Source organism: Scyliorhinus canicula, chromosome 17, assembly GCF_902713615.1.
Source record: "Scyliorhinus canicula chromosome 17, sScyCan1.1, whole genome shotgun sequence".
Classification (NCBI taxonomy): Eukaryota; Metazoa; Chordata; class Chondrichthyes; order Carcharhiniformes; family Scyliorhinidae; genus Scyliorhinus; species Scyliorhinus canicula.
Window position 1 is genome coordinate 90699122 of NC_052162.1, and position 23392 is coordinate 90722513.

Here is a 23392-nt window from a genome sequence, read left to right on the forward strand (position 1 = left end):
GCGAGGCCCTCCTGACTAACATCTGGGGGTTTGTTCCAAAGTTGGAAGAGCTGTCTCGCAGACTAGTCAAGCAACAGCCTGACATACTCATACTCACAGAATCGTACCTTACAGACAAGGTCCCGGATGCCACTACCACCATTTCTGGGTAGATCCTGTCTCACCGGCAGGACAGACCCAGCAGAGGTGGCGGCGGCACAGTGGTATACAATCAGGAGGGAGCTGTCCTGGGAGTCCTGAGCATCGATTCTGGACCTCATGAAGTCTCCACATTAGTGTGGTGCCAGCATTAGGTTTCTGTGATGGATCCAGATACCATGGGCCGCTAAAGCCATTGGCCTGACTCTGCAGGGGAATGATGATAACCTGCATTGAGGACAGTGCAATGCTCCTCTCTTCCTCAGCGGTAGTCCCGTCTGACAAAGAGCTGAATGCGTCCTGCCAAAGAAAGGGCTTATCATGGGGTTTAAAGATGTGAGATGAACTCGAATCAGCTCCAGCCCCCTTCAAGGTCAGGGGTTCTGGTGTACTCCTCCAATTCACCTCTGGGGTGAGTCAGCCTCTCTACCGTTTGTCAGCCCATGGCATCCTTAACACTGGAGCAGACTGCTGCAATGAGACCTCCCGGATTGAGGGTACAGGACTTCCTGCCTCTGCCGCACACCATCCAGGAGTCTGGCTCCCTCTGTGAAATCCGGTGCTGGCTCTGGTGCTGCCATCCAATCTTATGGAACTGGAACAAATGCTGGGCAGTGAATGAGTGGTGGAGTTGGTAAGATAAGTGGGTATAGTGGGTGAGGCAAGTGGGTAAGGAGGCAGGTCGGCAGATGGGTGAGGGATTGGTGAATGATGTGGTAGGTGTGCAAGGTGTTAGGTGGACAGCATGGTCGGTGACTGGGGTAGCTGGATGGGAGTGAGGGGGGGGGGGGCGGAGCCAGCATGGGGAGATTGAAGATTAGTCAATAAAGCACGATGGAACTGTCAGGAAACACACCAACCGTCAGCAATACACATGGACAGCCAGCGATTTGAGTCAGTGGGACATTTGGTGTTAAAACTCAGTGTGGATCAGGTCCCTCTATGCCAATCTTACCTACATCCTGCGACTAATGGGAGCGGAATTCACCAACTGCGTACAATAGATGGGAATTGTTGTGAGAACAGGAGCTCTTGTCCACAATGTTCAGTGACTGGAATCCTCTGTATGAACACCAGGACTGAGATGGGAGACGACTGAAGGTTCACGATGCAGGAACTCTGATACTCAGTAATTCTACCCTGCACCACCCTGCCCCAAATTTATGCCCATGTTTTCGGTGGGTAGAGGAAACTTCAGACAAATTTCCATCTGGGTCCTGGCCGAGTTACTGACTGCTCCAGAGAATTCACACTGCAGTTGGTGTGGCGTAACAGAACGGTGATGGATTTTCAGGGAAATTGTTTACAAACGAACAGGTCATATTGGTGAATGGCTCAGATGTTCACCTCTCAGGAGTGGCCAGAAGCTGCACATGGCTAGGAGCTTCTGTAGAATCGGGCCTGTTTCTGTATCTTCCCCGTCTGTGTTGGTCCAAGTACAGTCCCCAATCCAGAGCTGATGTACAGGCGGCAGTAAGTTTCTATGAAAGGAAAAGTGAAAGGTTTAATCATTGCTTCCTGGTTTTTACCCACCGCTAATTTCTAACTAGAAAAACAAAACCCTGATCCTATTGTCCTGCAGTTCGATCCAAAACAAGTTCATTTGTATTTTACCAAAAAATATTTAAACATCGTGTTTATCAGAAATTGTACTCCCAAGTTAAAACTCCGGGGGGGAATCCTCTGGTTCCCCAGATGCATGTTCCTCAGCTGCGCGCCATTCGCTGGTGGTGGGATTCTATCTCCTTGCTGTTGTCAACAGGATTTTCTATTCTTATCATTCCACACAGTCGGGAAACCCACAGGCGAGGATGCACTGTCGACGGGAAAAGTGAATCCCGACGATGGAGAATTCAAGCCTCTAATTTCTCAGGCAGTGTACTGGCAATGAGGTGCTTTGAAGGAACATGGAACCTGTCCAATTTCTCACTATTGGAAATAGTGAGAGACAGGGAGAGAGAGAGACAAAGAACTGAAGGAGAGAATACCAGTGCTCAAGTTCAAGGCAACCGAAACTGTAGCCACTATAATATTTATTGTCACAAGTAGACTTACATTAACACTGCTATGGAGTTACTGTGAAAAGCCCCTTGTCGCCACACTGTAGCACCTGTTCGGGTACACAGGAGAGAATTCAGAATATCCAATTCACCTGATAGCACATCGTCCTGGACATACGGGAGGAAACCGGAGCACCTGGAGGAAACCCACGCGGATACGGGGAGAAGGTGCAGACTCCGCACAGACTGTGACCCAAGCCGAGAATCAAACCTGGGACCCTGGAGCTGTGAAGAAAGAGTGCTAACCACTGTGCTACCACGTTCCCACTAATAGTGGGGCAATTCAAATTCAGGAAGCAGAAACAAAACAGAAGGAGTCCAGATACCTTGATGGGCATTAATATGGTGAACAGCAATTAGAGTGGGGATTAGAGCGGTGATGAGAGCGGTGATTAGAGCGGTGATTAGAGTGATGATTAGAGCGGTGATTAGAGCGGTGATTAGAGCGGTGATTAGAGTGGTGATTAGAGTGGGGATCAGAGCGGTGATTAGAGCGGTGATTAGAGTGGTGATTAGAGTGGGGATTAGAGCGGTGATTAGAGTGGGGATTAGAGTGGTGATTAGAGTGGGGATTAGAGCGGTGACTAGAGTGGGGATTAGAGCGGTGATTAGAGCGGTGATTAGAGCGGTGATTAGAGCGGTGATTAGAGCGGTGATTAGAGCGGTGATTAGAGTGGTGATTAGAGCGGTGATGAGAGTGGTGATTAGAGCGGTGATTAGAGTGGTGATTAGAGTGGTGATTAGAGCGGTGATTAGAGCGGGTGATTAGAGCGGTGATTAGAGCGGGTGATTAGAGCGGGGATTAGAGAGGTGATTAGAGCGGTGATTAGAGTGGTGATTAGAGCAGTGATTAGAGTGGTGATTAGAGAGGTGATTAGAGCGGTGATTAGGGTGGGGATTAGAGCGGTGATTAGGGTGGGGATTAGAGCGGTGATTAGAGAGGTGATTAGAGTGGTGATTAGAGCGGTGATTAGAGTGGGGATTAGAGTGGTGATTAGAGCGGTGATTAGAGCGGTGATTAGAGCGGTGATTAGAGTGGGGATTAGAGTGGGGATTAGAGTGGGGATCAGAGCGGTGATGAGAGTGGTGATTAGGGCAGTGATTAGAGCGGTGATTAGAGTGGGGATTAGAGCGGTGATTAGAGCGGTGATTAGAGCGGTGATTAGAGTGGGGATTAGAGTGGTGATTAGAGTGGGGATTAGAGCGGTGACTAGAGTGGTGATTAAAGTGGTGATTAGAGCGGTGATTAGAGTGGTGATTAGAGTGGTGATTAGAGTGGTGATTAGTGGTGATTAGAGTGGCGATTAGACCGGGGATTAGAGCGGTGATTAGAGCGGTGATTAAAGCAGTGATTAGGGCGGTGATTAGAGCGGTAATTAGAGTGGTGATTAGAGTGGTGATTAGAGCGGTGATTAGAACGGTGATTAGAGTGGTGATTAGAGTGGGGATCAGAGCGGTGATTAGAGCGGTGATTAGAGTGGTGATTAGAGTGGGGATTAGAGCGGTGATTAGAGTGGGGATTAGAGTGGTGATTAGAGTGGGGATTAGAGCGGTGACTAGAGTGGCGATTAGAGCGGTGATTAGAGCGGTGATTAGAGCGGTGATTAGAGCGGTGATTAGAGCGGTGATTAGAGCGGTGATTAGAGTGGTGATTAGAGCGGTGATTAGAGCGGTGATTAGAGTGGTGATTAGAGTGGTGATTAGAGCGGTGATTAGAGCGGTGATTAGAGCGGTGATTAGAGCGGTGATTAGAGCGGGGATTAGAGAGGTGATTAGAGCGGTGATTAGAGTGGTGATTAGAGCAGTGATTAGAGTGGTGATTAGAGAGGTGATTAGAGCGGTGATTAGGGTGGGGATTAGAGCGGTGATTAGGGTGGGGATTAGAGCGGTGATTAGAGAGGTGATTAGAGTGGTGATTAGAGCGGTGATTAGAGTGGGGATTAGAGTGGTGATTAGAGCGGTGATTAGAGCGGTGATTAGAGCGGGTGATTAGAGTGGGGATTAGAGTGGGGATTAGAGTGGGGATCAGAGCGGTGATGAGAGTGGTGATTAGGGCAGTGATTAGAGCGGTGATTAGAGTGGGGATTAGAGCGGTGATTAGAGCGGTGATTAGAGCGGTGATTAGAGTGGGGATTAGAGTGGTGATTAGTGGTGATTAGAGTGGGGATTAGAGCGGGTGATTAGAGTGGGTGATTAGAGTGGTGATTAGAGCGGTGATTAGAGTGGGATTAGAGTGGTGATTAGAGTGGTGATTAGTGGGATTAGAGTGGCGATTAGAGCGGGGATTAGAGCGGTGTTAGAGCGGTGATTAAAGCAGTGATTAGGCGGTGATTAGAGCGGTAATTAGAGTGGTGATTAGAGTGGTGATTAGAGCGGTGATTAGAACGGTGATTAGAGTGGTGATTAGAGCGGTGATTAGAGCGGTGATTAGAACGGTGATTAGAGTGGTGATTAGAACGGTGATTAGAGTGGTGATTAGAGCGGTGATTAGAACGGTGATTAGAGTAGTGATTAGAGTGGTGATTAGAGTGGGGATTAGAGTGGGGATTAGAGCGGTGATTAGAGCGGTGATTAGAGCGGTGATTAAAGCAGTGATTAGGGCGGTGATTAGAGCGGTAATTAGAGTGGTGATTAGAGTGGTGATTAGAGCGGTGATTAGAACAGTGATTAGAGTGGTGATTATAGCGGTGATTAGAACGGTGATTAGAGTGGTGATTAGAGCGGTGATTAGAGTGGTGATTAGAGCGGTGATTAGAGTGGTGATTAGAGTGGGGATTAGAGTGGTGATTAGAGCGGTGATTAGAGCGGTGATTAGAGCGGTGATTAAAGCAGTGATTAGGGCGGTGATTAGGGCGGTGATTAGGGTGGATATTAGAGCGGTGATTAGAGCGGTGATTAGAGCGGTGATTAGAGTGGTGATTAGGGTGGTGATTAGAGCGGTGATTAGAGTGGTGATTAGAGCGGTGATTAGAGTGGTGATTAGAGCGGGGATTAGAGTGGTGATTAGAGTGGTGATTAGAGCGGGGATTAGAGTGGTGATTAGAGCGGTGATTAGAGTGGTGATTAGACTGGTGATTAGAGCGGTGATTAGGGTGGGGATTAGAGCGGTGATTAGAGAGGTGATTAGAGCGGTGATTAGAGTGGTGATTAGAGCGGTGATTAGAGTGGGGATTAGAGCGGTGATTAGAGAGGTGATTAGGGCGGTGATTAGGGTGGTGATTAGAGCGGTGATTAGAGCGGTGATTAGAGCGGTGATTAGGGTGGTGATTAGAGCGGTGATTAGAGTGGTGATTAGAGCGGTGATTAGAGTGGTGATTAGAGCGGGGATTAGAGTGGTGATTAGAGTGGTGATTAGAGCGGGGATTAGAGTGGTGATTAGAGAGGTGATTAGAGCGGTGATTAGAGTGGGATGAGAGTGGTGATGAGAGCGGTGATTAGAGAGGTGATTAGAGCGGTGATTAGAGCGGTGATTAGAGCGATGATTAGAGTGGTGATTAGAGTGGTGATTTGAGCGGTTATTAGAGTGATGATTAGAGCGGTGATTAGCGTGGGGATTGGAGTGGGGATTCGAGCGGTGATTAGAGTGGTGATTAGAGTGGTGATTAGAGCGGTGATTAGAGCGGTGATTAGAGAGGTGATTAGAGAGGTGATTAGAGCGGTGATTAGAGCGGTGATTTGAGCGGTGATTAGAGTGATGATTAGAGCGGTGATTAGCGTGGGGATTGGAGTGGGGATTCGAGCGGTGATTAGAGTGGTGATTAGAGTGGTGATTAGAGCGGTGATTAGAGTGGTGATTAGAGCGGTGATTAGAGTGGTGATTAGAGCGGTGATTAGAGCGGTGATTAGAGTGGTGATTAGAGCGGTGATTAGAGTGGTGATTAGAGCGGTGATTAGAGTGGGGATTAGAGCGGTGTTTAGAGCGTTGATTAGGCTGGTGATTAGAGCGGGGATTAGAGCGGTGAATAGAGCGGTGATTAGAGCGGTGATTAGAGAGGTGATTAGAGTGATGATTAGAGTGGTGATTAGAGTGGTGATTAGAGCGGTGATTAGAGTGGTGATTAGAGCAGTGATTAGGGAGGTGATTAGAGCGGTGATTAGCGGTGAGCAACAGGGACAGACTCCGTGCTAGAGTCCCGTACCCCATGGCTTACCCCTGGTAAGTCGCCCCCCCCCCACAAGTATCCAAAACGGTATACTTGTTACTCAGGGGAACGGCCGCAGGGGGTCCCTGCACTGACTGCTTCTTCCCAGTCCCTCTTACAGTTACCCATCTATCTCCAGTCTTTGGTGTAACTACTTCCCTGAAGCTCCTATCTATGACCACCTCTGCCTCCCGAATGATCCGAAGTTCATCCAACTCCAGCTCCAGTACCATAACTCGGTCTTGTAGGAGCTGGAGCTGGCTGCACTTCCTGCAGGTAAAATCAGCAGGGACACTAACGGCATCCCACACCTCAAACATCCTGCAGGAGGAACATTGCCCTACCTTCCCTGCCATCCGACTTAATTTCAACCAAGTTCTGGTAAACAAATATAAAACAAATAAAAAATAATAATATAATATAGCACTTACCTGCTCACACCAATGGGTCTTATTATTAGGTTAGAGGATAGGGTGGGTGGGAGACACTATACGTGTAGTGTCTCGGGTATCCTCTCCACCAGAATTTATTGGCTAGGAGAAAATCCTTCCCAGAAATCCGCGGGTCGTACTTCCGGTTCCCGCCTTATATTATCTTTGCTCCCACTGGCACCCCGCCGCTCTCAATGTGTCCCCTCGCGCTCTTTCACTGACTCACTGCCGCTCTCCTCACGTTCTTTTATCCTGTGTCCCTCTGAACTCCCGCTGCTTTATGGGCTCTCTCTGTCTCTGAACTCCCGCCGCTTTCTGGGCTCTCTGTCTCTGAACTCCCGCTGCTTTATGGGCTCTCTCTGTCTCTGAACTCCCGCCGCTTTCTGGGCTCTCTCTCTCTCTGAACTCCCGCTGCTTTTGGCTCTCTGTCTCTGAACTCCCGCTGCTTTATGGGCTCTCTGTCTCTGAACTCCCGCTGCTTTATGGGCTCTCCCTCTGTCTCTGAACTCCCGCTGCTTTATGGTATACCAACAAAAAGGAAGGACGGAAGAAAGAGGGAAAATCGGCTGTGGATATCTGAGGAAATAAGGGAGAGTATCAAATTGAAGGAAAAAACATACAAAGTTGCAAAAATTAGTGGGAGACGAGAGGACTTGGAAATCTTTAGGGGGCAACAGAAAGCTACTAAAAAAGCTATAAAGAGTAAGATAGATTATGAGAGTAAACTTGCTCAGAGTATAAAAACAGATAGTAAAAGTTTATACAAATATATAAAACAAAAAGAGTGGCTAAGGTAAATATTGGTTCTTCAGAGGATGAGAAGGGAGACTTAATAATGGGAGATGAGGAAATGGCTGAGGAACTGAACAGGTTTTTTGGGTCGGTCTTCACAGTGGAAGACACAAATAACATGCCAGTGACTGATAGAAATGAGGCTATGACAGGTGAGGACCTTGAGATGATTCTTATCACTAAGGAGGTAGTGATGCTCAAGCTAATGGGGCTAAAGGTAAACAAGTCTCCTGGCCCTGATGGAATGCATCCCAGAGTGCTAAAAGAGATGGCTAGGGAAATTGCAAATGCACGAGTGATAATTTTCCAAAATTCACTAGACTCTGGGGTGGTCCCGGCGGATTGGAAATGAGCAAACGTGACACCACTGTTTTAAAAAAGAGGTAGGCAGAAAGCAGGTAATTATAGGCCAGTGAGCTTAACTTCGGTAGTAAGGAAGATGCTGGAATCTATCATCAAGGAAGAAATAGCGAGGCATCTCAATGGAAGTTGTCCCATTGGGCAGACGCAGCATGGGTTCATAAAGGGCAGGTCGTCCCTAACTAATTTCATGGAATTTTTTGAGGACATTACCAGTGCGGTAGATAATGGGGAGCCAATGGATGTGGTATATCTGGATTTCCAGAAAGCCTTTGACAAGGTGCCACACAAAAGGTTGCTGCATAAGATAAAGATGCATGGCATTAAGGGTAAAGTAGTAGCATGGATAGAGGATTGGTTAATTAATAGAAAGCAAAGAGTGGGGATTAATGGGTGTTTCTCTGGTTGGCAGTCAGTAGCTAGTGGTGTCCCTCACGGATCAGTGTTGGGCCCACAATTGTTCACAATTTACATAGATGATTTGGAGTTGGGGACCAAGGGCAATGTGTCCAAATTTGCAGATGACACTAAGATGAGTGGTAAACAAAAAATGCAGAGGATACTGGAAGTCTGCAGAGGGATTTGGATAGGTTAAGTGAATGGGCTAGGGTCTGGAAGATGGAATACAATGTTGACAAATGTGAGGTTCTACATTTTGGTAGGAATAACAGCAAACAGGATTATTATTTAAATAATAAAATATTAAAACATGCTGCTGTGCAGAGAGACCTGGGTGTGCCAGTGCATGAGTCGCAAAAAGTTGGTTTACAGGTGCAACAGGTGATTAAGAAGCCAAATGGAATTTTGTCCTTCATTGCTAGAGAGATGGAGTTTAAGGCTAGGGAGGTTATGCTTCAATTGTATAAGGTGTTAGTGAGGCCACACCTTGAGTATTGTGTTCAGTTTTGGTCGCCTTACCTGAGAAAGGACATACTGGCACTGGAGGGTGTGCAGAGGAGATTCACTAGGTTAATCCCAGAGCTAAAGGGGTTGGATTACGAGGCGAGGTTGAGTAGACTGGGACTGTACTCGTTGGAATTTAGAAGGATGAGGGGGGATCTTATAGAAACATATAAAATTATGAAGGGAATAGATAGATAGGTGCGGGCAGGTTGTTTCCACTGGTGGGTGAAAGCAGAACTAGGGGGCATAGCCTCAAAATAAGGGGAAGTAGATTTAGGACTGAGTTTAGAAGGAACTTCTTCACCCAAAGGGTTGTGAATCTATGGAATTCCTTGCCCAGTGAAGCAGTTGAGGCTCCTTCATTAAATGTTTTTAAGATAAAGATAGATCGTTTTTTGAATAATAAAGGGATTAAGGGTTATGGTGTCCGGGCCGGAAAGTGGAACTGAGTCCACAAAAGATCAGCCATGATCTCATTGAATGGGGGAGCAGTCTTGAGCTGCCAGATGGCCTACTCCTGCTCCTAGTTCTTATGTTCTTATGTTCTTATAACAAGTCTCTGTCCTGTCAGCCTCAACTACGCTGGCTGCAGTGGTCACGCATTCATGTGTGTTCTGTCCAGTGTGTCACCAGTTGACGTGAATAAACTTCAGTGAGCTTCCCCAAGAGGAAACAAAGTCCCCCCCCCTCGAACCCCCTGGAATTGAAATTAAACTGCAATAAAACAAAGTGTTAACCCATTCATACACTTGGAGTATTGTGTGCAGTTTTGGTCTCCTTCTCTGAGGAAGGATGTTCTTGCTCTTGAGGGAGTGCAGTGAAGGTTTACAAGACTGATTCCAGGGATGGCGGGACTGTCATAGGAGGAGAGATTGACTAGGTTGGGATTGTTCCCGCTGGTGTTCAGAAAAATGAGGGGGGATCTCATAGTGATTTATAAAATTCTAACAGGACGAGACAGGGTAGATGCAGGAGAGATGTTATCAATGCTGGTGTGTCCAGAACCAGGGGTCACAGCCTGAGGATTCAGGGTAAACCATTTCGGACAGAGATAAGGAGCCATTTCTTCACACAAACAGTGGTGAGCCTGTGGAATTTATTACCACAGGAAGTAGTTGATGCTAAAACTTTGCATATATTCAAGAAGCGGCTGGATATAGCACTTGGGGAGAATGGGATCAAAGGCTATGGGGAGAAAGCAGGATTAGACTATTGAGTTGGATGATCAGCCATGATCGTGATGAATGGCAGAACAGGTGTGAAGGGCCAAAAGGCCTCCTCCTGCTCCGATCTTCTATGTATGTCTCTATGTATGTATTATAAATGAACCTTGGACCAATCTGTCAGTCACAAAATGCTGTTGCACCATTTTACAATGATTATGATGTATTCATGGTGGGAGAATTCAATTCCAGCTCCCAACAATTGTCAGTCATGTCTACCAACATATTGTGTATTCTCAGCATTGGAGATGGTTGGGGTAGCAGTTAAATCGTGAAGGAAGGGAATATTTTATTCAATCTTATATACAAACGATGACAGGTAGGGAAAAGCCCCCACCTCATCAAGCCGCTCCCACACCATTTAGATATTGAGCAGTGAGCACCACAGACTCTCCACTCATCATCATGTGATCTCCTGCAATGGATGAAAAACTAGCTAAACACCGAGATCAATTTGGAGGGAAATCTGGGAAATTAATCTCCAATCATTTTTGAGAATTGAAATTAGTCCAGGAGTTCTCTTTGACTCAGATAATTTGCTGCTGGTCTGACCTTTTCCATGAAGCAAGTCTCTGCCCCAGTTAGAAACACATTGGGCTTACACTTGAAGGAATTCAGGAAACTGGTGCTCACTGCATGAGCTGGCAGTCTGTTTCCAAGTTCATTATTCGCCAGGAAAAGAACCACCTCCTGACATTTAACCCAGATCTGCTCTTATTCAAATTAAAATTGTGATCCTCGTCCTCCCTGAACTATTAACTGAAAACAAATTGTCCAGCAAATCACCATCTCTTCCCTTCAGCGTCTTTTCAACCTCAATCAGATCACCCCAAGTCTGTATGTCTTTATAGCAATCAGCCTCCCCCAGCTCTCTTATCTCTCGTAGATCAGCTGCTGCCGTAACCTCAGTTTTGTTAACCAACCTTTTTTATGGTATTAAAGCAGAAAATGCTGGATAAACTCAGCAGGTCTGGCAGCATCTGTGGGGAGTTAACGTTTCGAGTCCATATGAACCTTCTGCATAACTGAAGAGAGGTCGAACTGTGATGAATTCTCTATTTCAAGGGAGGTTGGGGCAGAATAAAAGGTCAGGGTTAGGTCGGAGTTAAGGAGAGATTCATAGAATTTACAGTGCAGAAGGAGGCCATTCGGTCCATCGAGTCTGCACCGACCCTTACATAGAGCACCCTGCTGAAGCCCACATATCTACCCTATCGCCGTAACCCAGTACCCCCCCACTTAACATTTTTTGGACACTAAGAGCATCTTTGGACTGTGTGAGAGGAAACCGGAGCACCCGGAGGAAACTCATGCAGAGACGGGGAGAACGTGCAGACTCCGCACAGACAGTGACCCAGCCGGGAATCAAGCCTGGGACCCTGGAGCGGTGAAGCAACTGTGCTAACCACTTAGCTATCGTGCTGCCCACGATTGACAAAGATTGACAAAGTGTCATGGACATAAGACAAAGGGGGAGTTAATGGTGGCATTAGGAAATGAAGATGTGCAAACTGTGGCAGAAAGGTCAGATAGCAAAATGTGTTAATAAAAGAACAATGGTCAATGCGCAGTGGAAGAAAATCTGAACAATAAGGGAAATATCTGCATCCGTTCGACACTCACTCTGTGGTACCTGTTATATTATTTGGTTTAAATAATATATGTCGTTACCAACTGTTGATAATGTTGAATAACACTCGAGTCTTTAAAGTAAACTGAAAGAATTTATTAAGTAACGATAAAACTAATAAATGAGTTTGACACTCCACTGAACTCACTCTAGCAATATAGTAAGGATAAATAACCGTGCAAACTGTATTAAGCTGCACATGGTGTCTAGGCTGTGACTTACTCTACTGCACTGCTGCTATCTGATTACTCCTGCGTGGAAAAGCGAGCTAGAGCTTCTGGGAGCTCAGTTATATTGTGGGTCTTGTAATGCCCTACAATGGTAGTGCCACAGCTAGGTATTGCGATTAACCCTTTAGTTACATGTGTGTCCACACATCATTACAGTACCATGTCATGTTCTCTGCATGCACAGATGGCTATGTCTTTGCAGTTGAAGTGATCAGAGAACATACGGCTTTGAAAATGAATAAAACTGTTTATTAGCTAACTAAAACACTAGAGGGTTTCTATGATGTCTACTGTGATTACAGTTGGATACTATGGCTAAATACAAATAACTATGATTAACTAGTATTAATTACCATTGACTAAGGAGCTACTCGATTTGCGACTGGACTCTACAGTTCTGCCTGACATGTGTCTGTGGTCGAGTAATGTTCTCCTGTCGCCACACCACCTGTGGTCGGATGCTGGAATTGTAACTCTTAACATGCTAAATTTACCATCTCCTGAACTCTGCGCTACTACATGCAGCACCCACTCATCACTCCTGTACTAATATGGCATTTGCCACGATTCACACCATACGCGGATGGAAACAGAACTGATAGCATTTTTATTCTAAAGTGGTCCAGTGGTGCTGAAACTGCACACATTACAGAAGATACATTTGAGATCCCTGTTTCTTCCTCCTCAAAAGATACCAAGCTGCTTCCTTACCTGATACAAGGTGGAGCCCTCAGCTTGGACAACTCTCACAATGGCAACAATGGGGATCCACATAATGCAGAAGATGATCATGCACCAGCCAAGTGCTATTGCCCAGGCAGGGTACTCAACAGATCCATATGTTGGTGGGGTGAACGTTGCTAAAGACCAGATTAAGATTACCTGAATGAAGTGAATGCATAAAAAAGATAAAAAAATGAAAAATCTGCAGCTTGAGTATCGTCAGTATTAATCATAAAAAGATGTAATATCTCCTTACTGCCAGCAAACACAGAGAGATAAAAATCCAACGCTCTCCACCACAGCCAGAAGAACCAAGTCCTTTCCCCAATCATCATTTCAATGTCTTTGATGAATCTGTTTATCCCTGTGAACAACAAATAGGCAGAGACACAATCACTTGGATTGTTCAGTCTTCAGGGTAGCTTGTTTGCAGTTGAAGTTCAACTTGTGCTGAGTGTCACTCATGAACAGATTAAATCAGAGAAAGAATCACTCAGGATTTCAAACAGGTTGAGCAAATTGGTTCCGGTCACCAAGTGATTATCAGTGAAAGGATAACCCAGTGTGGAGCAGTGCGGGAGGAGAGCGGCCAACCCAATGTGGAGCAGTGTGGGAGGGGAGCGGACAACCCAGTGTGGAGCAGTGTGGGAGGAGAGCGGCCAACCCAGTGTGGAGCAGTGTGGGAGGAGAGCGGCCAACCCAATGTGGAGCAGTGTGGGAGGGGAGCGGACAACCCAGTGTGGAGCAGTGTGGGAGGAGAGCGGAAAACCCAGTGTGGAGCAGTGCGGGAGGAGAGCAGTGAACCCAGTGTGGAGCAGTGTGGGAGGAGAGCGGTGACCCCAGTGTGGAGCAGTGTGGGAGGGGAGCGATGAACCCAGTGTGGAGCAGTGTGGGAGGGGAGCGGACAACCCAGTGTGGAGCAGTGTGGGAGGAGAGCGGTGAACCCAGTGTGGAGCAGTGTGGGAGGGGAGCGATGAACCCAGTGTGGAGCAGTGTGGGAGGGGAGCGATGAACCCAGTGTGGAGCAGTGTGGGAGGAGAGCGATGAAGCCAGTGTGGAGCAGTGTGGGAGGGGAGCGGTGAACCCAGTGTGGAGCAGTGCGGGAGGAGAGCGGCCAACACAATGTGGAGCAGTGTGGGAGGGGAGCGGCCAACCCAATGTGGAGCAGTGTGGGAGGGGAGCGGTGAACCCAGTGTGGAGCAGTGCGGGAGGAGAGCGGCCAACCCAGTGTGGAGCAGTGTGGGAGGAGAGCGATGACCACAGTGTGGAGCAGTGTGGGAGGAGAGCGGACAACTCAGTGTGTAGCAGTGTGGGAGGGGAGCGGTGAACCCAGTGTGGAGCAGTGTGGGAGGGGAGCGGTGAACCCAGTGTGGAGCAGTGCGGGAGGAGAGCGGGCAACCCAGTGTGGAGCAGTGTGGGAGGAGAGCGATGACCCCAGCGTGGAGCAGTGTGGGAGGAGAGCAATGACCCCAGTGTGGAGCAGTGCGGGTGGAGAGCGGTGAATCCAGTGTGGAGCAGTGTGGGAGGAGAGCGATGAATCCAGTGTGGAGCAGTGTGGGAGGGGAGCGGTGAACCCAGTGTGGAGCAATGTGGGAGGGGAGCGGACAACCCAGTGTGGAGCAGTGTGGAAGAGAGCGATGAAGCCAGTGTGGAGCAGTGCGGGAGGAGAGCGGACAACCCAGTGTGTAGCAGTGTGGGAGGAGAGTGATGACCCCAGTGTGGAGCAGTGTGGGCGGGGAGCGGACAACCCAGTGTGGAGCAGTGTGGGAGGAGAGTGGTGAACCCAGTGTGGACCAGTGCAGGAGGAGGATGGTGAACCCAGTGTGCAGCAGTGCGGGAGGAGAGCGGTGAACCCAGTGTGGAGCAGTGTGGGAGGGGAGCGGTGAACCCAGTGTGGAGCAGTGTGGGAGGAGAGCGGTGAACCCAGTGTGGAGCAGTGTGGGAGGGGAGCGGTGAACCCAGTGTGGAGCAGTGTGGGAGGAGAGCGATGAATCCAGTGTGGAGCAGTGTGGGAGGGGAGCGGTGAACCCAGTGTGGAGCAGTGTGGGAGGAGAGCGATGAAGCCAGTGTGGAGCAGAGTGGGAGGAGAGCGGTGAACCCAGTGTGGAGCAGAGTGGGAGGAGAGCGGACAACCCTGTATGGAGCATTGTGGGAGGGGAGCGATGAACCCAGTGTGGAACAGTGTGGGAGGAGAGCGATGAACCCAGTGTGGAGCAGTGCGGGAGGAGAGCGATGAAGCCAGTGTGTAGCAGTGTGGGAGGAGAGCGATGAAGCCAGTGTGGAGCAGTGTGGGAGGAGAGTGATGACCCCAGTGTGGAGCAGTGTGGAAGAGAGCGATGAAGCCAGTGTTGAGCACGTGGGAGGAGAGCGGACAACCCAGTGTGGAGCAGTGCGGGAGGAGAGCGGTGAATCCAGTGTGGAGCAGTGTGGGAGGAGAGCGGTGAACCCAGTGTGGAGCAGTGTGGGAGGGGAGGGGTGAACCCAGTGTGGAGCAGTGTGGGAGGAGAGCGGTGAACCCAGTGTGTAGCAGTGTGGGAGGGGAGCGGTGAACCCAGTGTGGAGCAGTGAGGGAGGGGAGCGGTGAACCCAGTGTGGAGCAGTGTGGGAGGGGAGCGGTGAACCCAGTGTGGAGCTGTGCGGGAGGACAGCGGTGAACCCAGTGTGGAGCAGTGCGGGAGGGGAGCGGTGACCCCAGTGTGGAGCAGTGTGGAAGAGAGCGATGAAGCCACTGTGGAGCAGTGCGGGAGGAGAGCATTCAACCCAGTGTGGAGCAGTGTGGGAGGGGAGCGATGAAGCCAGTGTGGAGCAGTGCGGGAGGAGAGCGGTGAACCCAGTGTGGAGCAGTGTGGGAGGGGAGCGGTGAACCCAGTGTGGAGCAGTGTGGGAGGGGAGCGGTGAACCCAGTGTGGAGCACTGTGGGAGGGGAGCGGTGAACCCAGTGTGGAGCAGTGTGGGAGGGGAGCGATGAACCCAGTGTGGAGCAGAGTGGGAGGAGAGCGGACAACCCAGTGTGGAGCAGTGTGGGAGGGGAGCGATGAACCCAGTGTAGAGCAGTGCGGGAGAGAGTGATGAACCCAGTATGGAGCAGTGTGGGAGGGGAGCGATGAACCCAGTGTGGAGCAGTGTGGGAGGGGAGCGATGAACCCAGTGTGGAGCAGAGTGGGAGGGGAGCGGTGAACCCAGTGTGGAGCAGTGTGGGAGGAGAGCGATGAACCCAGTGTGGAGCAGTGTGGGAGGAGGGCGGTGAACCCAGTGTGGAGCAGTGTGGGAGGGGAGCGGTGAACCCAGTGTGGAGCAGTGTGGGAGGATGGGCGGTGAACCCAGTGTGGAGCAGTGTGGGAGGGGAGCGATGAACCCAGTGTGGAGCAGTGCGGGGGGAGCGATGAACCCAGTGCGGAGCAGTGCGGGAGGAGGGCGGTGAACCCAGTGTGGAGCAGTGTGGGAGGGGAGGCATGAACCCAGTGTGGAGCAGTGTGGGAGGGGAGCGATGAACCCAGTGTGGAGCAGTGTGGGAGGGGAGCGGTGAACCCAGTGTGGAGCAGTGTGGGAGGGGAGCGGTGAACCCAGTGTGGAGCAGTGTGGGAGGGGAGCGGTGAACCCAGTGTGGAGCAGTGTGGGAGGGGAGCGGTGAACCCAGTGTGGAGCAGTGTGGGAGGAGAGCGGTGAACCCAGTGTGGAGCAGTGTGGGAGGGGAGCGGTGAACCCAGTGTGGACCAGTGCAGGAGGAGGATGGTGAACCCAGTGTGGAGCAGTGCGGGAGGAGAGCGGTGAACCCAGTGTGGAGCAGTGTGGGAGGGGAGCGGTGAACCCAGTGTGGAGCAGTGTGGGAGGAGAGCGGTGAACCCAGTGTGGAGCAGTGCGGGAGGAGAGGGGGGAACCCAGTGTGGAGCAGTGTGGGAGGAGAGCGATGACCCCAGTGTGGAGCAGTGTGGGAGGGGAGCGGTGAACCCAGTGTGGAGCAGTGCGGGAGGAGAGCGATGACCCCAGTGTGGAGCAGTGCGGGAGGAGAGGGGGGAACCCAGTGTGGAGCAGTGTGGGAGGAGAGCGATGACCCCAGTGTGGAGCAGTGCGGGTGGAGAGCGGTGAACCCAGTGTGGAGCAGTGTGGGAGGAGAGCGATGAATCCAGTGTGGAGCAGTGTGGGAGGGGAGCGGTGAACCCAGTGTGGAGCAATGTGGGAGGGGAGCGGACAACCCAGTGTGGAGCAGTGTGGAAGAGCGCGATGAAGCCAGTGTGGAGCAGTGCGGGAGGAGAGCGGACAACCCAGTGTGTAGCAGTGTGGGAGGAGAGTGATGACCCCAGTGTGGAGCAGTGTGGGCGGGGAGCGGACAACCCAGTGTGGAGCAGTGTGGGAGGAGAGTGGTGAACCCAGTGTGGACCAGTGCAGGAGGAGGATGGTGAACCCAGTGTGCAGCAGTGCGGGAGGAGAGCGGTGAACCCAGTGTGGAGCAGTGTGGGAGGGGAGCGGTGAACCCAGTGTGGAGCAGTGTGGGAGGAGAGCGGTGAACCCAGTGTGGAGCAGTGTGGGAGGGGAGCGGTGAACCCAGTGTGGAGCAGTGTGGGAGGAGAGCGATGAATCCAGTGTGGAGCAGTGTGGGAGGGGAGCGGTGAACCCAGTGTGGAGCAATGTGGGAGGGGAGCGGTGAACCCAGTGTGGAGCAGTGTGGGAGGAGAGCGGTGAACCCAGTGTGGAGCAGAGTGGGAGGAGAGCGGACAACCCTGTATGGAGCATTGTGGGAGGGGAGCGATGAACCCAGTGTGGAACAGTGTGGGAGGAGAGCGATGAACCCAGTGTGTAGCAGTGTGGGAGGAGAGCGATGAAGCCAGTGTAGAGCAGTGTGGGAGGGGAGCGATGACCCCAGTGTGGAGCAGTGTGGAAGAGAGCGATGAAGCCAGTGTTGAGCACGTGGGAGGAGAGCGGACAACCCAGTGTGGAGCAGTGCGGGAGGAGAGCGGTGAATCCAGTGTGGAGCAGTGTGGGAGGGGAGCGGTGAACCCAGTGTGGAGCAGTGTGGGAGGGGAGCGGTGAACCCAATGTGGAGCAGTGTGGGAGGAGAGCGGTGAACCCAGTGTGGAGCAGTGAGGGAGGGGAGCGGTGAACCCAGTGTGGAGCAGTGTGGGAGGAGAGCGGTGAACCCAGTGTGGAGCAGTGAGGGAGGGGAGCGGTGAACCCAGTGTGGAGCTGTGCGGGAGGACAGCGGTGAACCCAGTGTGGAGCAGTGCGGGAGGGGAGCGGTGACCCCAGTGTGGAGCAGTGTGGAAGAGAGCGATGAAGCCACTGTGGAGCAGTGCGGGAGGAGAGCATTCAACCCAGTGTGGAGCAGTGTGGGAGGGGAGCGATGAAGCCAGTGTGGAGCAGTGCGGGAGGAGAGCGGTGAACCCAGTGTGGAGCAGTGTGGGAGGGGAGCGGTGAACCCAGTGTGGAGCAGTGTGGGAGGGGAGCGGTGAACCCAGTGTGGAGCAGTGAGGGAGGAGAGCGGTGAACCCAGTGTGGAGCAGTGCGGGAGGGGAGCGATGAACCCAGTGTGGAGCAGTGTGGGAGGGGGGCGATGAACCCAGTGTAGAGCAGTGTGGGAGGGGAGGCGTGAACCCAGTGTGGAGCAGTGTGGGAGGAGGGCGATGACCCCAGTGTGGAGCAGTGTGGGCGGGGAGGCGTGAACCCAGTGTGGAGCAGTGTGGGAGGGGAGCGGTGAACCCAGCGTGGAGCAGTGTGGGAGGGGAGCGATGAACCCAGTGTGGAGCAGTGCGGGGGGAGCGATGAACCCAGTGCGGAGCAGTGTGGGAGGGGAGGCATGAACCCAGTGTGGAGCAGTGTGGGAGGGGAGCGATGAACCCAGTGTGGAGCAGTGTGGGAGGAGAGCGATGAACCCAGTGTGGAGCAGTGCGGGAGGGGAGCGGTGAACCCAGTGTGGAGCAGTGCGGGAGGAGGGCGGTGAACCCAGTGTGGAGCAGTGTGGGAGGGGAGCGATGAACCCAGTGTGGAGCAGTGTGGGAGGGGAGCGATGAACCCAGTGTGGAGCAGTGTGGGAGGGGAGCGGTGAACCCAGTGTGGAGCAGTGTGGGAGGAGAGCGGTGAACCCAGTGTGGAGCAGTGCGGGAGGGGAGGGGTGAACCCAGTGTGGAGCAGTGCGGGGGTAGAGCGATGAACCCAGTGTGGAGCAGTGTGGGAGGAGAGCGGTGAACCCAGTGTGGAGCAGTGTGGGAGGGGAGCGGTGAACCCAGTGTGGAGCAGTGTGGGAGGGGAGCGGTGAACCCAGTGTGGGAGGAGAGCGGTGAACCCAGTGTGGAGCAGTGTGGGAGGAGAGCGGTGAACCCAGTGTGGAGCAGTGCGGGAGGAGAGCGATGAATCCAGTGTGGAGCAGTGTGGGAGGGGAGCAGTGAACCCAGTGTGGAGCAATGTGGGAGGGGAGCGGTGAACCCAGTGTGGAGCAGTGTGGGAGGAGAGCGATGAAGCCAGTGTGGAGCAGAGTGGGAGGAGAGCGGTGAACCCAGTGTGGAGCAGTGTGGGAGGAGAGCGGACAACCCTGTGTGGAGCATTGTGGGAGGGGAGCGATGAACCCAGTGTGGAACAGTGTGGGAGGAGAGCGATGAACCCAGTGTGGAACAGTGTGGGAGGAGAGCGATGAACCCAGTGTGGAGCAGTGCGGGAGGAGAGCGATGAAGCCAGTGTGTAGCAGTGTGGGAGGAGAGCGATGAAGCCAGTGTGGAGCAGTGTGGGAGGGGAGCGATGACCCCAGTGTGGAGCAGTGTGGAAGAGAGCGATGAAGCCAGTGTTGAGCACGTGGGAGGAGAGCGGACAACCCAGTGTGGAGCAGTGCGGGAGGAGAGCGGTGAATCCAGTGTGGAGCAGTGTGGGAGGAGAGCGGTGAACCCAGTGTGGAGCAATGTGGGAGGGGAGCGGTGAACCCAGTGTGGAGCAGTGTGGGAGGAGAGCGATGAAGCCAGTGTGGAGCAGAGTGGGAGGAGAGCGGTGAACCCAGTGTGGAGCAGACTGGGAGGAGAGCGGACAACCCTGTGTGGAGCATTGTGTGAGGGGAGCGATGAACCCAGTGTGGAACAGTGTGGGAGGAGAGCGATGAACCCAGTGTGGAGCAGTGCGGGAGGAGAGCGATGAAGCCAGTGTGTAGCAGTGTGGGAGGAGAGCGATGAAGCCAGTGTGGAGCAGTGTGGGAGGGGAGCGATGACCCCAGTGTGGAGCAGTGTGGAAGAGAGCGATGAAGCCAGTGTTGAGCACGTGGGAGGAGAGCGGACAACCCAGTGTGGAGCAGTGCGGGAGGAGAGCGGTGAATCCAGTGTGGAGCAGTGTGGGAGGAGAGCGGTGAACCCAGTGTGGAGCAGTGTGGGAGGGGAGCGGTGAACCCAGTGTGGAGCAGTGTGGGAGGGGAGGGGTGAACCCAGTGTGGAGCAGTGTGGGAGGAGAGCGATGAACCCAGTGTGGAGCAGTGCGGGAGGAGAGCAGTGAACCCAGTGTGGAGCAATGTGGGAGGGGAGCGGTGAACCCAGTGTGGAGCAGTGTGGGAGGAGAGCGATGAAGCCAGTGTGGAGCAGAGTGGGAGGAGAGCGGTGAACCCAGTGTGGAGCAGAGTGGGAGGAGAGCGGACAACCCTGTGTGGAGCATTGTGGGAGGGGAGCGATGAACCCAGTGTGGAACAGTGTGGGAGGAGAGCGATGAACCCAGTGTGGAGCAGTGCGGGAGGAGAGCGATGAAGCCAGTGTGTAGCAGTGTGGGAGGAGAGCGATGAAGCCAGTGTGGAGCAGTGTGGGAGGGGAGCGATGACCCCAGTGTGGAGCAGTGTGGAAGAGAGCGATGAAGCCAGTGTTGAGCACGTGGGAGGAGAGCGGACAACCCAGTGTGGAGCAGTGCGGGAGGAGAGCGGTGAATCCAGTGTGGAGCAGTGTGGGAGGAGAGCGGTGAACCCAGTGTGGAGCAGTGTGGGAGGGGAGCGGTGAACCCAGTGTGGAGCAGTGTGGGAGGGGAGGGGTGAACCCAGTGTGGAGCAGTGTGGGAGGAGAGCGGTGAACCCAGTGTGGAGCAGTGAGGGAGGGGAGCGGTGAACCCAGTGTGGAGCTGTGCGGGAGGACAGCGGTGAACCCAGTGTGGAGCAGTGCGGGAGGGGAGCGGTGACCCCAGTGTGGAGCAGTGTGGAAGAGAGCGATGAAGCCACTGTGGAGCAGTGCGGGAGGAGAGCATTCAACCCAGTGTGGAGCAGTGTGGGAGGAGAGCGGTGAACCCAGTGTGGAGCAGTGTGGGAGGGGAGCGGTGAACCCAGCGTGGAGCAGTGTGGGAGGGGAGCGATGAACCCAGTGTGGAGCACTGTGGGAGGGGAGCGGTGAACCCAGTGTGGAGCAGTGTGGGAGGGGAGGCGTGAACCCAGTGTGGAGCAGTGTGGGAGGAGGGCGATGACCCCAGTGTGGAGCACTGTGGGAGGGGAGCGATGAACCCAGTGTGGAGCAGTGCGGGGGGAGCGATGAACCCAGTGCGGAGCAGTGTGGGAGGGGAGGCATGAACCCAGTGTGGAGCAGTGTGGGAGGGGAGCGATGAACCCAGTGTGGAGCAGTGTGGGAGGGGAGCGATGAACCCAGTGTGGAGCAGAGTGGGAGGGGAGCGGTGAACCCAGTGTGGAGCAGTGTGGGAGGGGAGCGGTGAACCCAGTGTGGAGCAGTGTGGGAGGAGAGCGGTGAACCCAGTGTGGAGCAGTGCGGGAGGAGAGCGGTGAACCCAGTGTGGAGCAGTGTGGGAGGAGAGCGGTGAACCCAGTGTGGAGCAGTGTGGGAGGAGAGCATGCAAGCCGCAAAACGCAAATCTTTTCCAAATCTGAAACGGAAACCCAGCTTGAGAACAAGATAGCAGCTCTGCAGAAGTCCAGCAAAACGAACACTATCTAAAGAACAGATGGTGGGTCAAGAAAGCGCAGGTTGTCCAACAGTTAGCCTACAAACATGACGCACAAGGTTTCTGTAGCACAGCCAAGACTACCTGTGGCCCGAGCATCCAAGGCCAGACCCCACTGTTTGACAAGAACGGAGAGATGCTCATTAAGAACAGCGGCTGATGGAAGGAGCACTTCAAAGGTCACCTTATCAAAGACTCTGTCTTCAACGTGAGTATCCTCTACTCGATCCCACAGCAGTCTGCCCACCTCCATCTCAGCAAATCCCTAACATAGCACAAGGCAGAAAAGGCCACCCAAAAACTAATGAACAACATGTCATCTGGAGTAGATAGAATCCCCGCCGAAGCACTAAACATTAGTGGAGAAGCACCAATAGCGCAAATACGTTACCTCGGTTCCCTTATCTGGAAGAAAAACATGTCAGGAGATGTCAGACACCGTAATTGTAACCATCTTCAAGAAAGTCCACTTGCAGTCACCAAAGAGGAATTTCCTGTTGTCAGCCACAGGGAAGGTCATCGCAAGCCTTCCCCGGTGGTTGAAGAGCTCCTTCACAATGCAGATTCGGCCCACGAACAGGCACAATGAATATCATCTTCTCCACGTGGAAACTACATGAGAAATGTAGGATTCAGCACCATCCCATGGCCTTTTTTGACCTCACGTTTGCCATTGTGGTATTATGGAGCATCCTCCTCTATTTCGCCTGCACCCAAAATGTTTGTCCCCATCCTCCACCTGAGCGGTAATACTGACCAACACATCCACCACAGAACCAATTCACATTTAGATTGGAGTTGAGCAAAGCTGTAGCTTTGCACCAATGCTCTTCTCAATCTTCCTTGCTGCAATTCTCCATGCTTCCCTCAGCAAACTCCCCGCTGGAGTGGAGAGGAACAAACGGGAATGTGTTCAATCTCGCCGCCTGCGGACCAGATCCAAGGTAGTCCCATCCTCTGTCATTGAACTATGGAATGCAGACATTGTTGGCATCTGCACACGCTCAGGTGCCGAGACCCAAGCCATTGTTGACAACTTCACAATGCATCTGAGAGCATGGGGCTTACACTTAACATCCGTAACACAAAGGTCCACTACCAACCAACCCCAACCACAAAGAACTGTCTCCCACAGTTATCAAAATTCATGGCAAGGCATTGGATTCCCATACCTTGGAGGCCGACTGTCAACAAGGGCAGACATTGACAATGAGGTTCAACATCGTCATTGATGTGTCATTGCAGCCTTTGGTAACCTGAGGAAGGGAGTGTTTGAAGACCAGGATGTCAGACCCGGCACCACGATCATGTAGAGATCACTTCTCACCGACATGGCTCAGAGGCCTGAACTATGTTCAGCTGGCATCTCAAAACCCTTGAGTAATGCTACCAGCGCTGACTCTGCATGATCCTGCAAAGCAGGATAGGCGCACCAACATCAGTGTTGTAGCTCAGGCCAACAGTCCCACCATCGACGCATTGACCATATTTGATTTTGGCTGGGCCACATCATCTGTATGCCTTACCCAGGACTCCCGAAACAAGCTCTCTACTTGGAGCTTCAACACAACAAGTGAGCCCCAGGAGGTCAGTGGAAACACTTCAAATAAACCCTCAAAGGCTTCTTGAGAAAGTGCAACATCCTCACCAACACCTGGGAATCTCCGGACCAAGACCACCCGAAGTCGAGGAAAAGCATAAGGCAAGGAGCCAAACACCTCAGGTTTCATCGCTGAGAGCAAGCTAAAGCCATGCAGATAGCGAAAGGAGCGCATCCAACCTGCGAACCCACCCGCCCGCTCCTCTCCTCCAACCACTGCCTGCCCCATCTGTGACAGAGACAGTGGGTCGTCTATTGGGCTCCTCAG

General features: G+C 52.4%; 1 pseudogene; it reads right to left on the minus strand.

Moving 5' to 3' along the window:
- Window positions 1-1363: 1363 nt before the first annotated feature.
- The window catches only part of LOC119951476, a 93994-nt pseudogene continuing 71965 nt past the window's right edge, over window positions 1364-23392 (minus strand).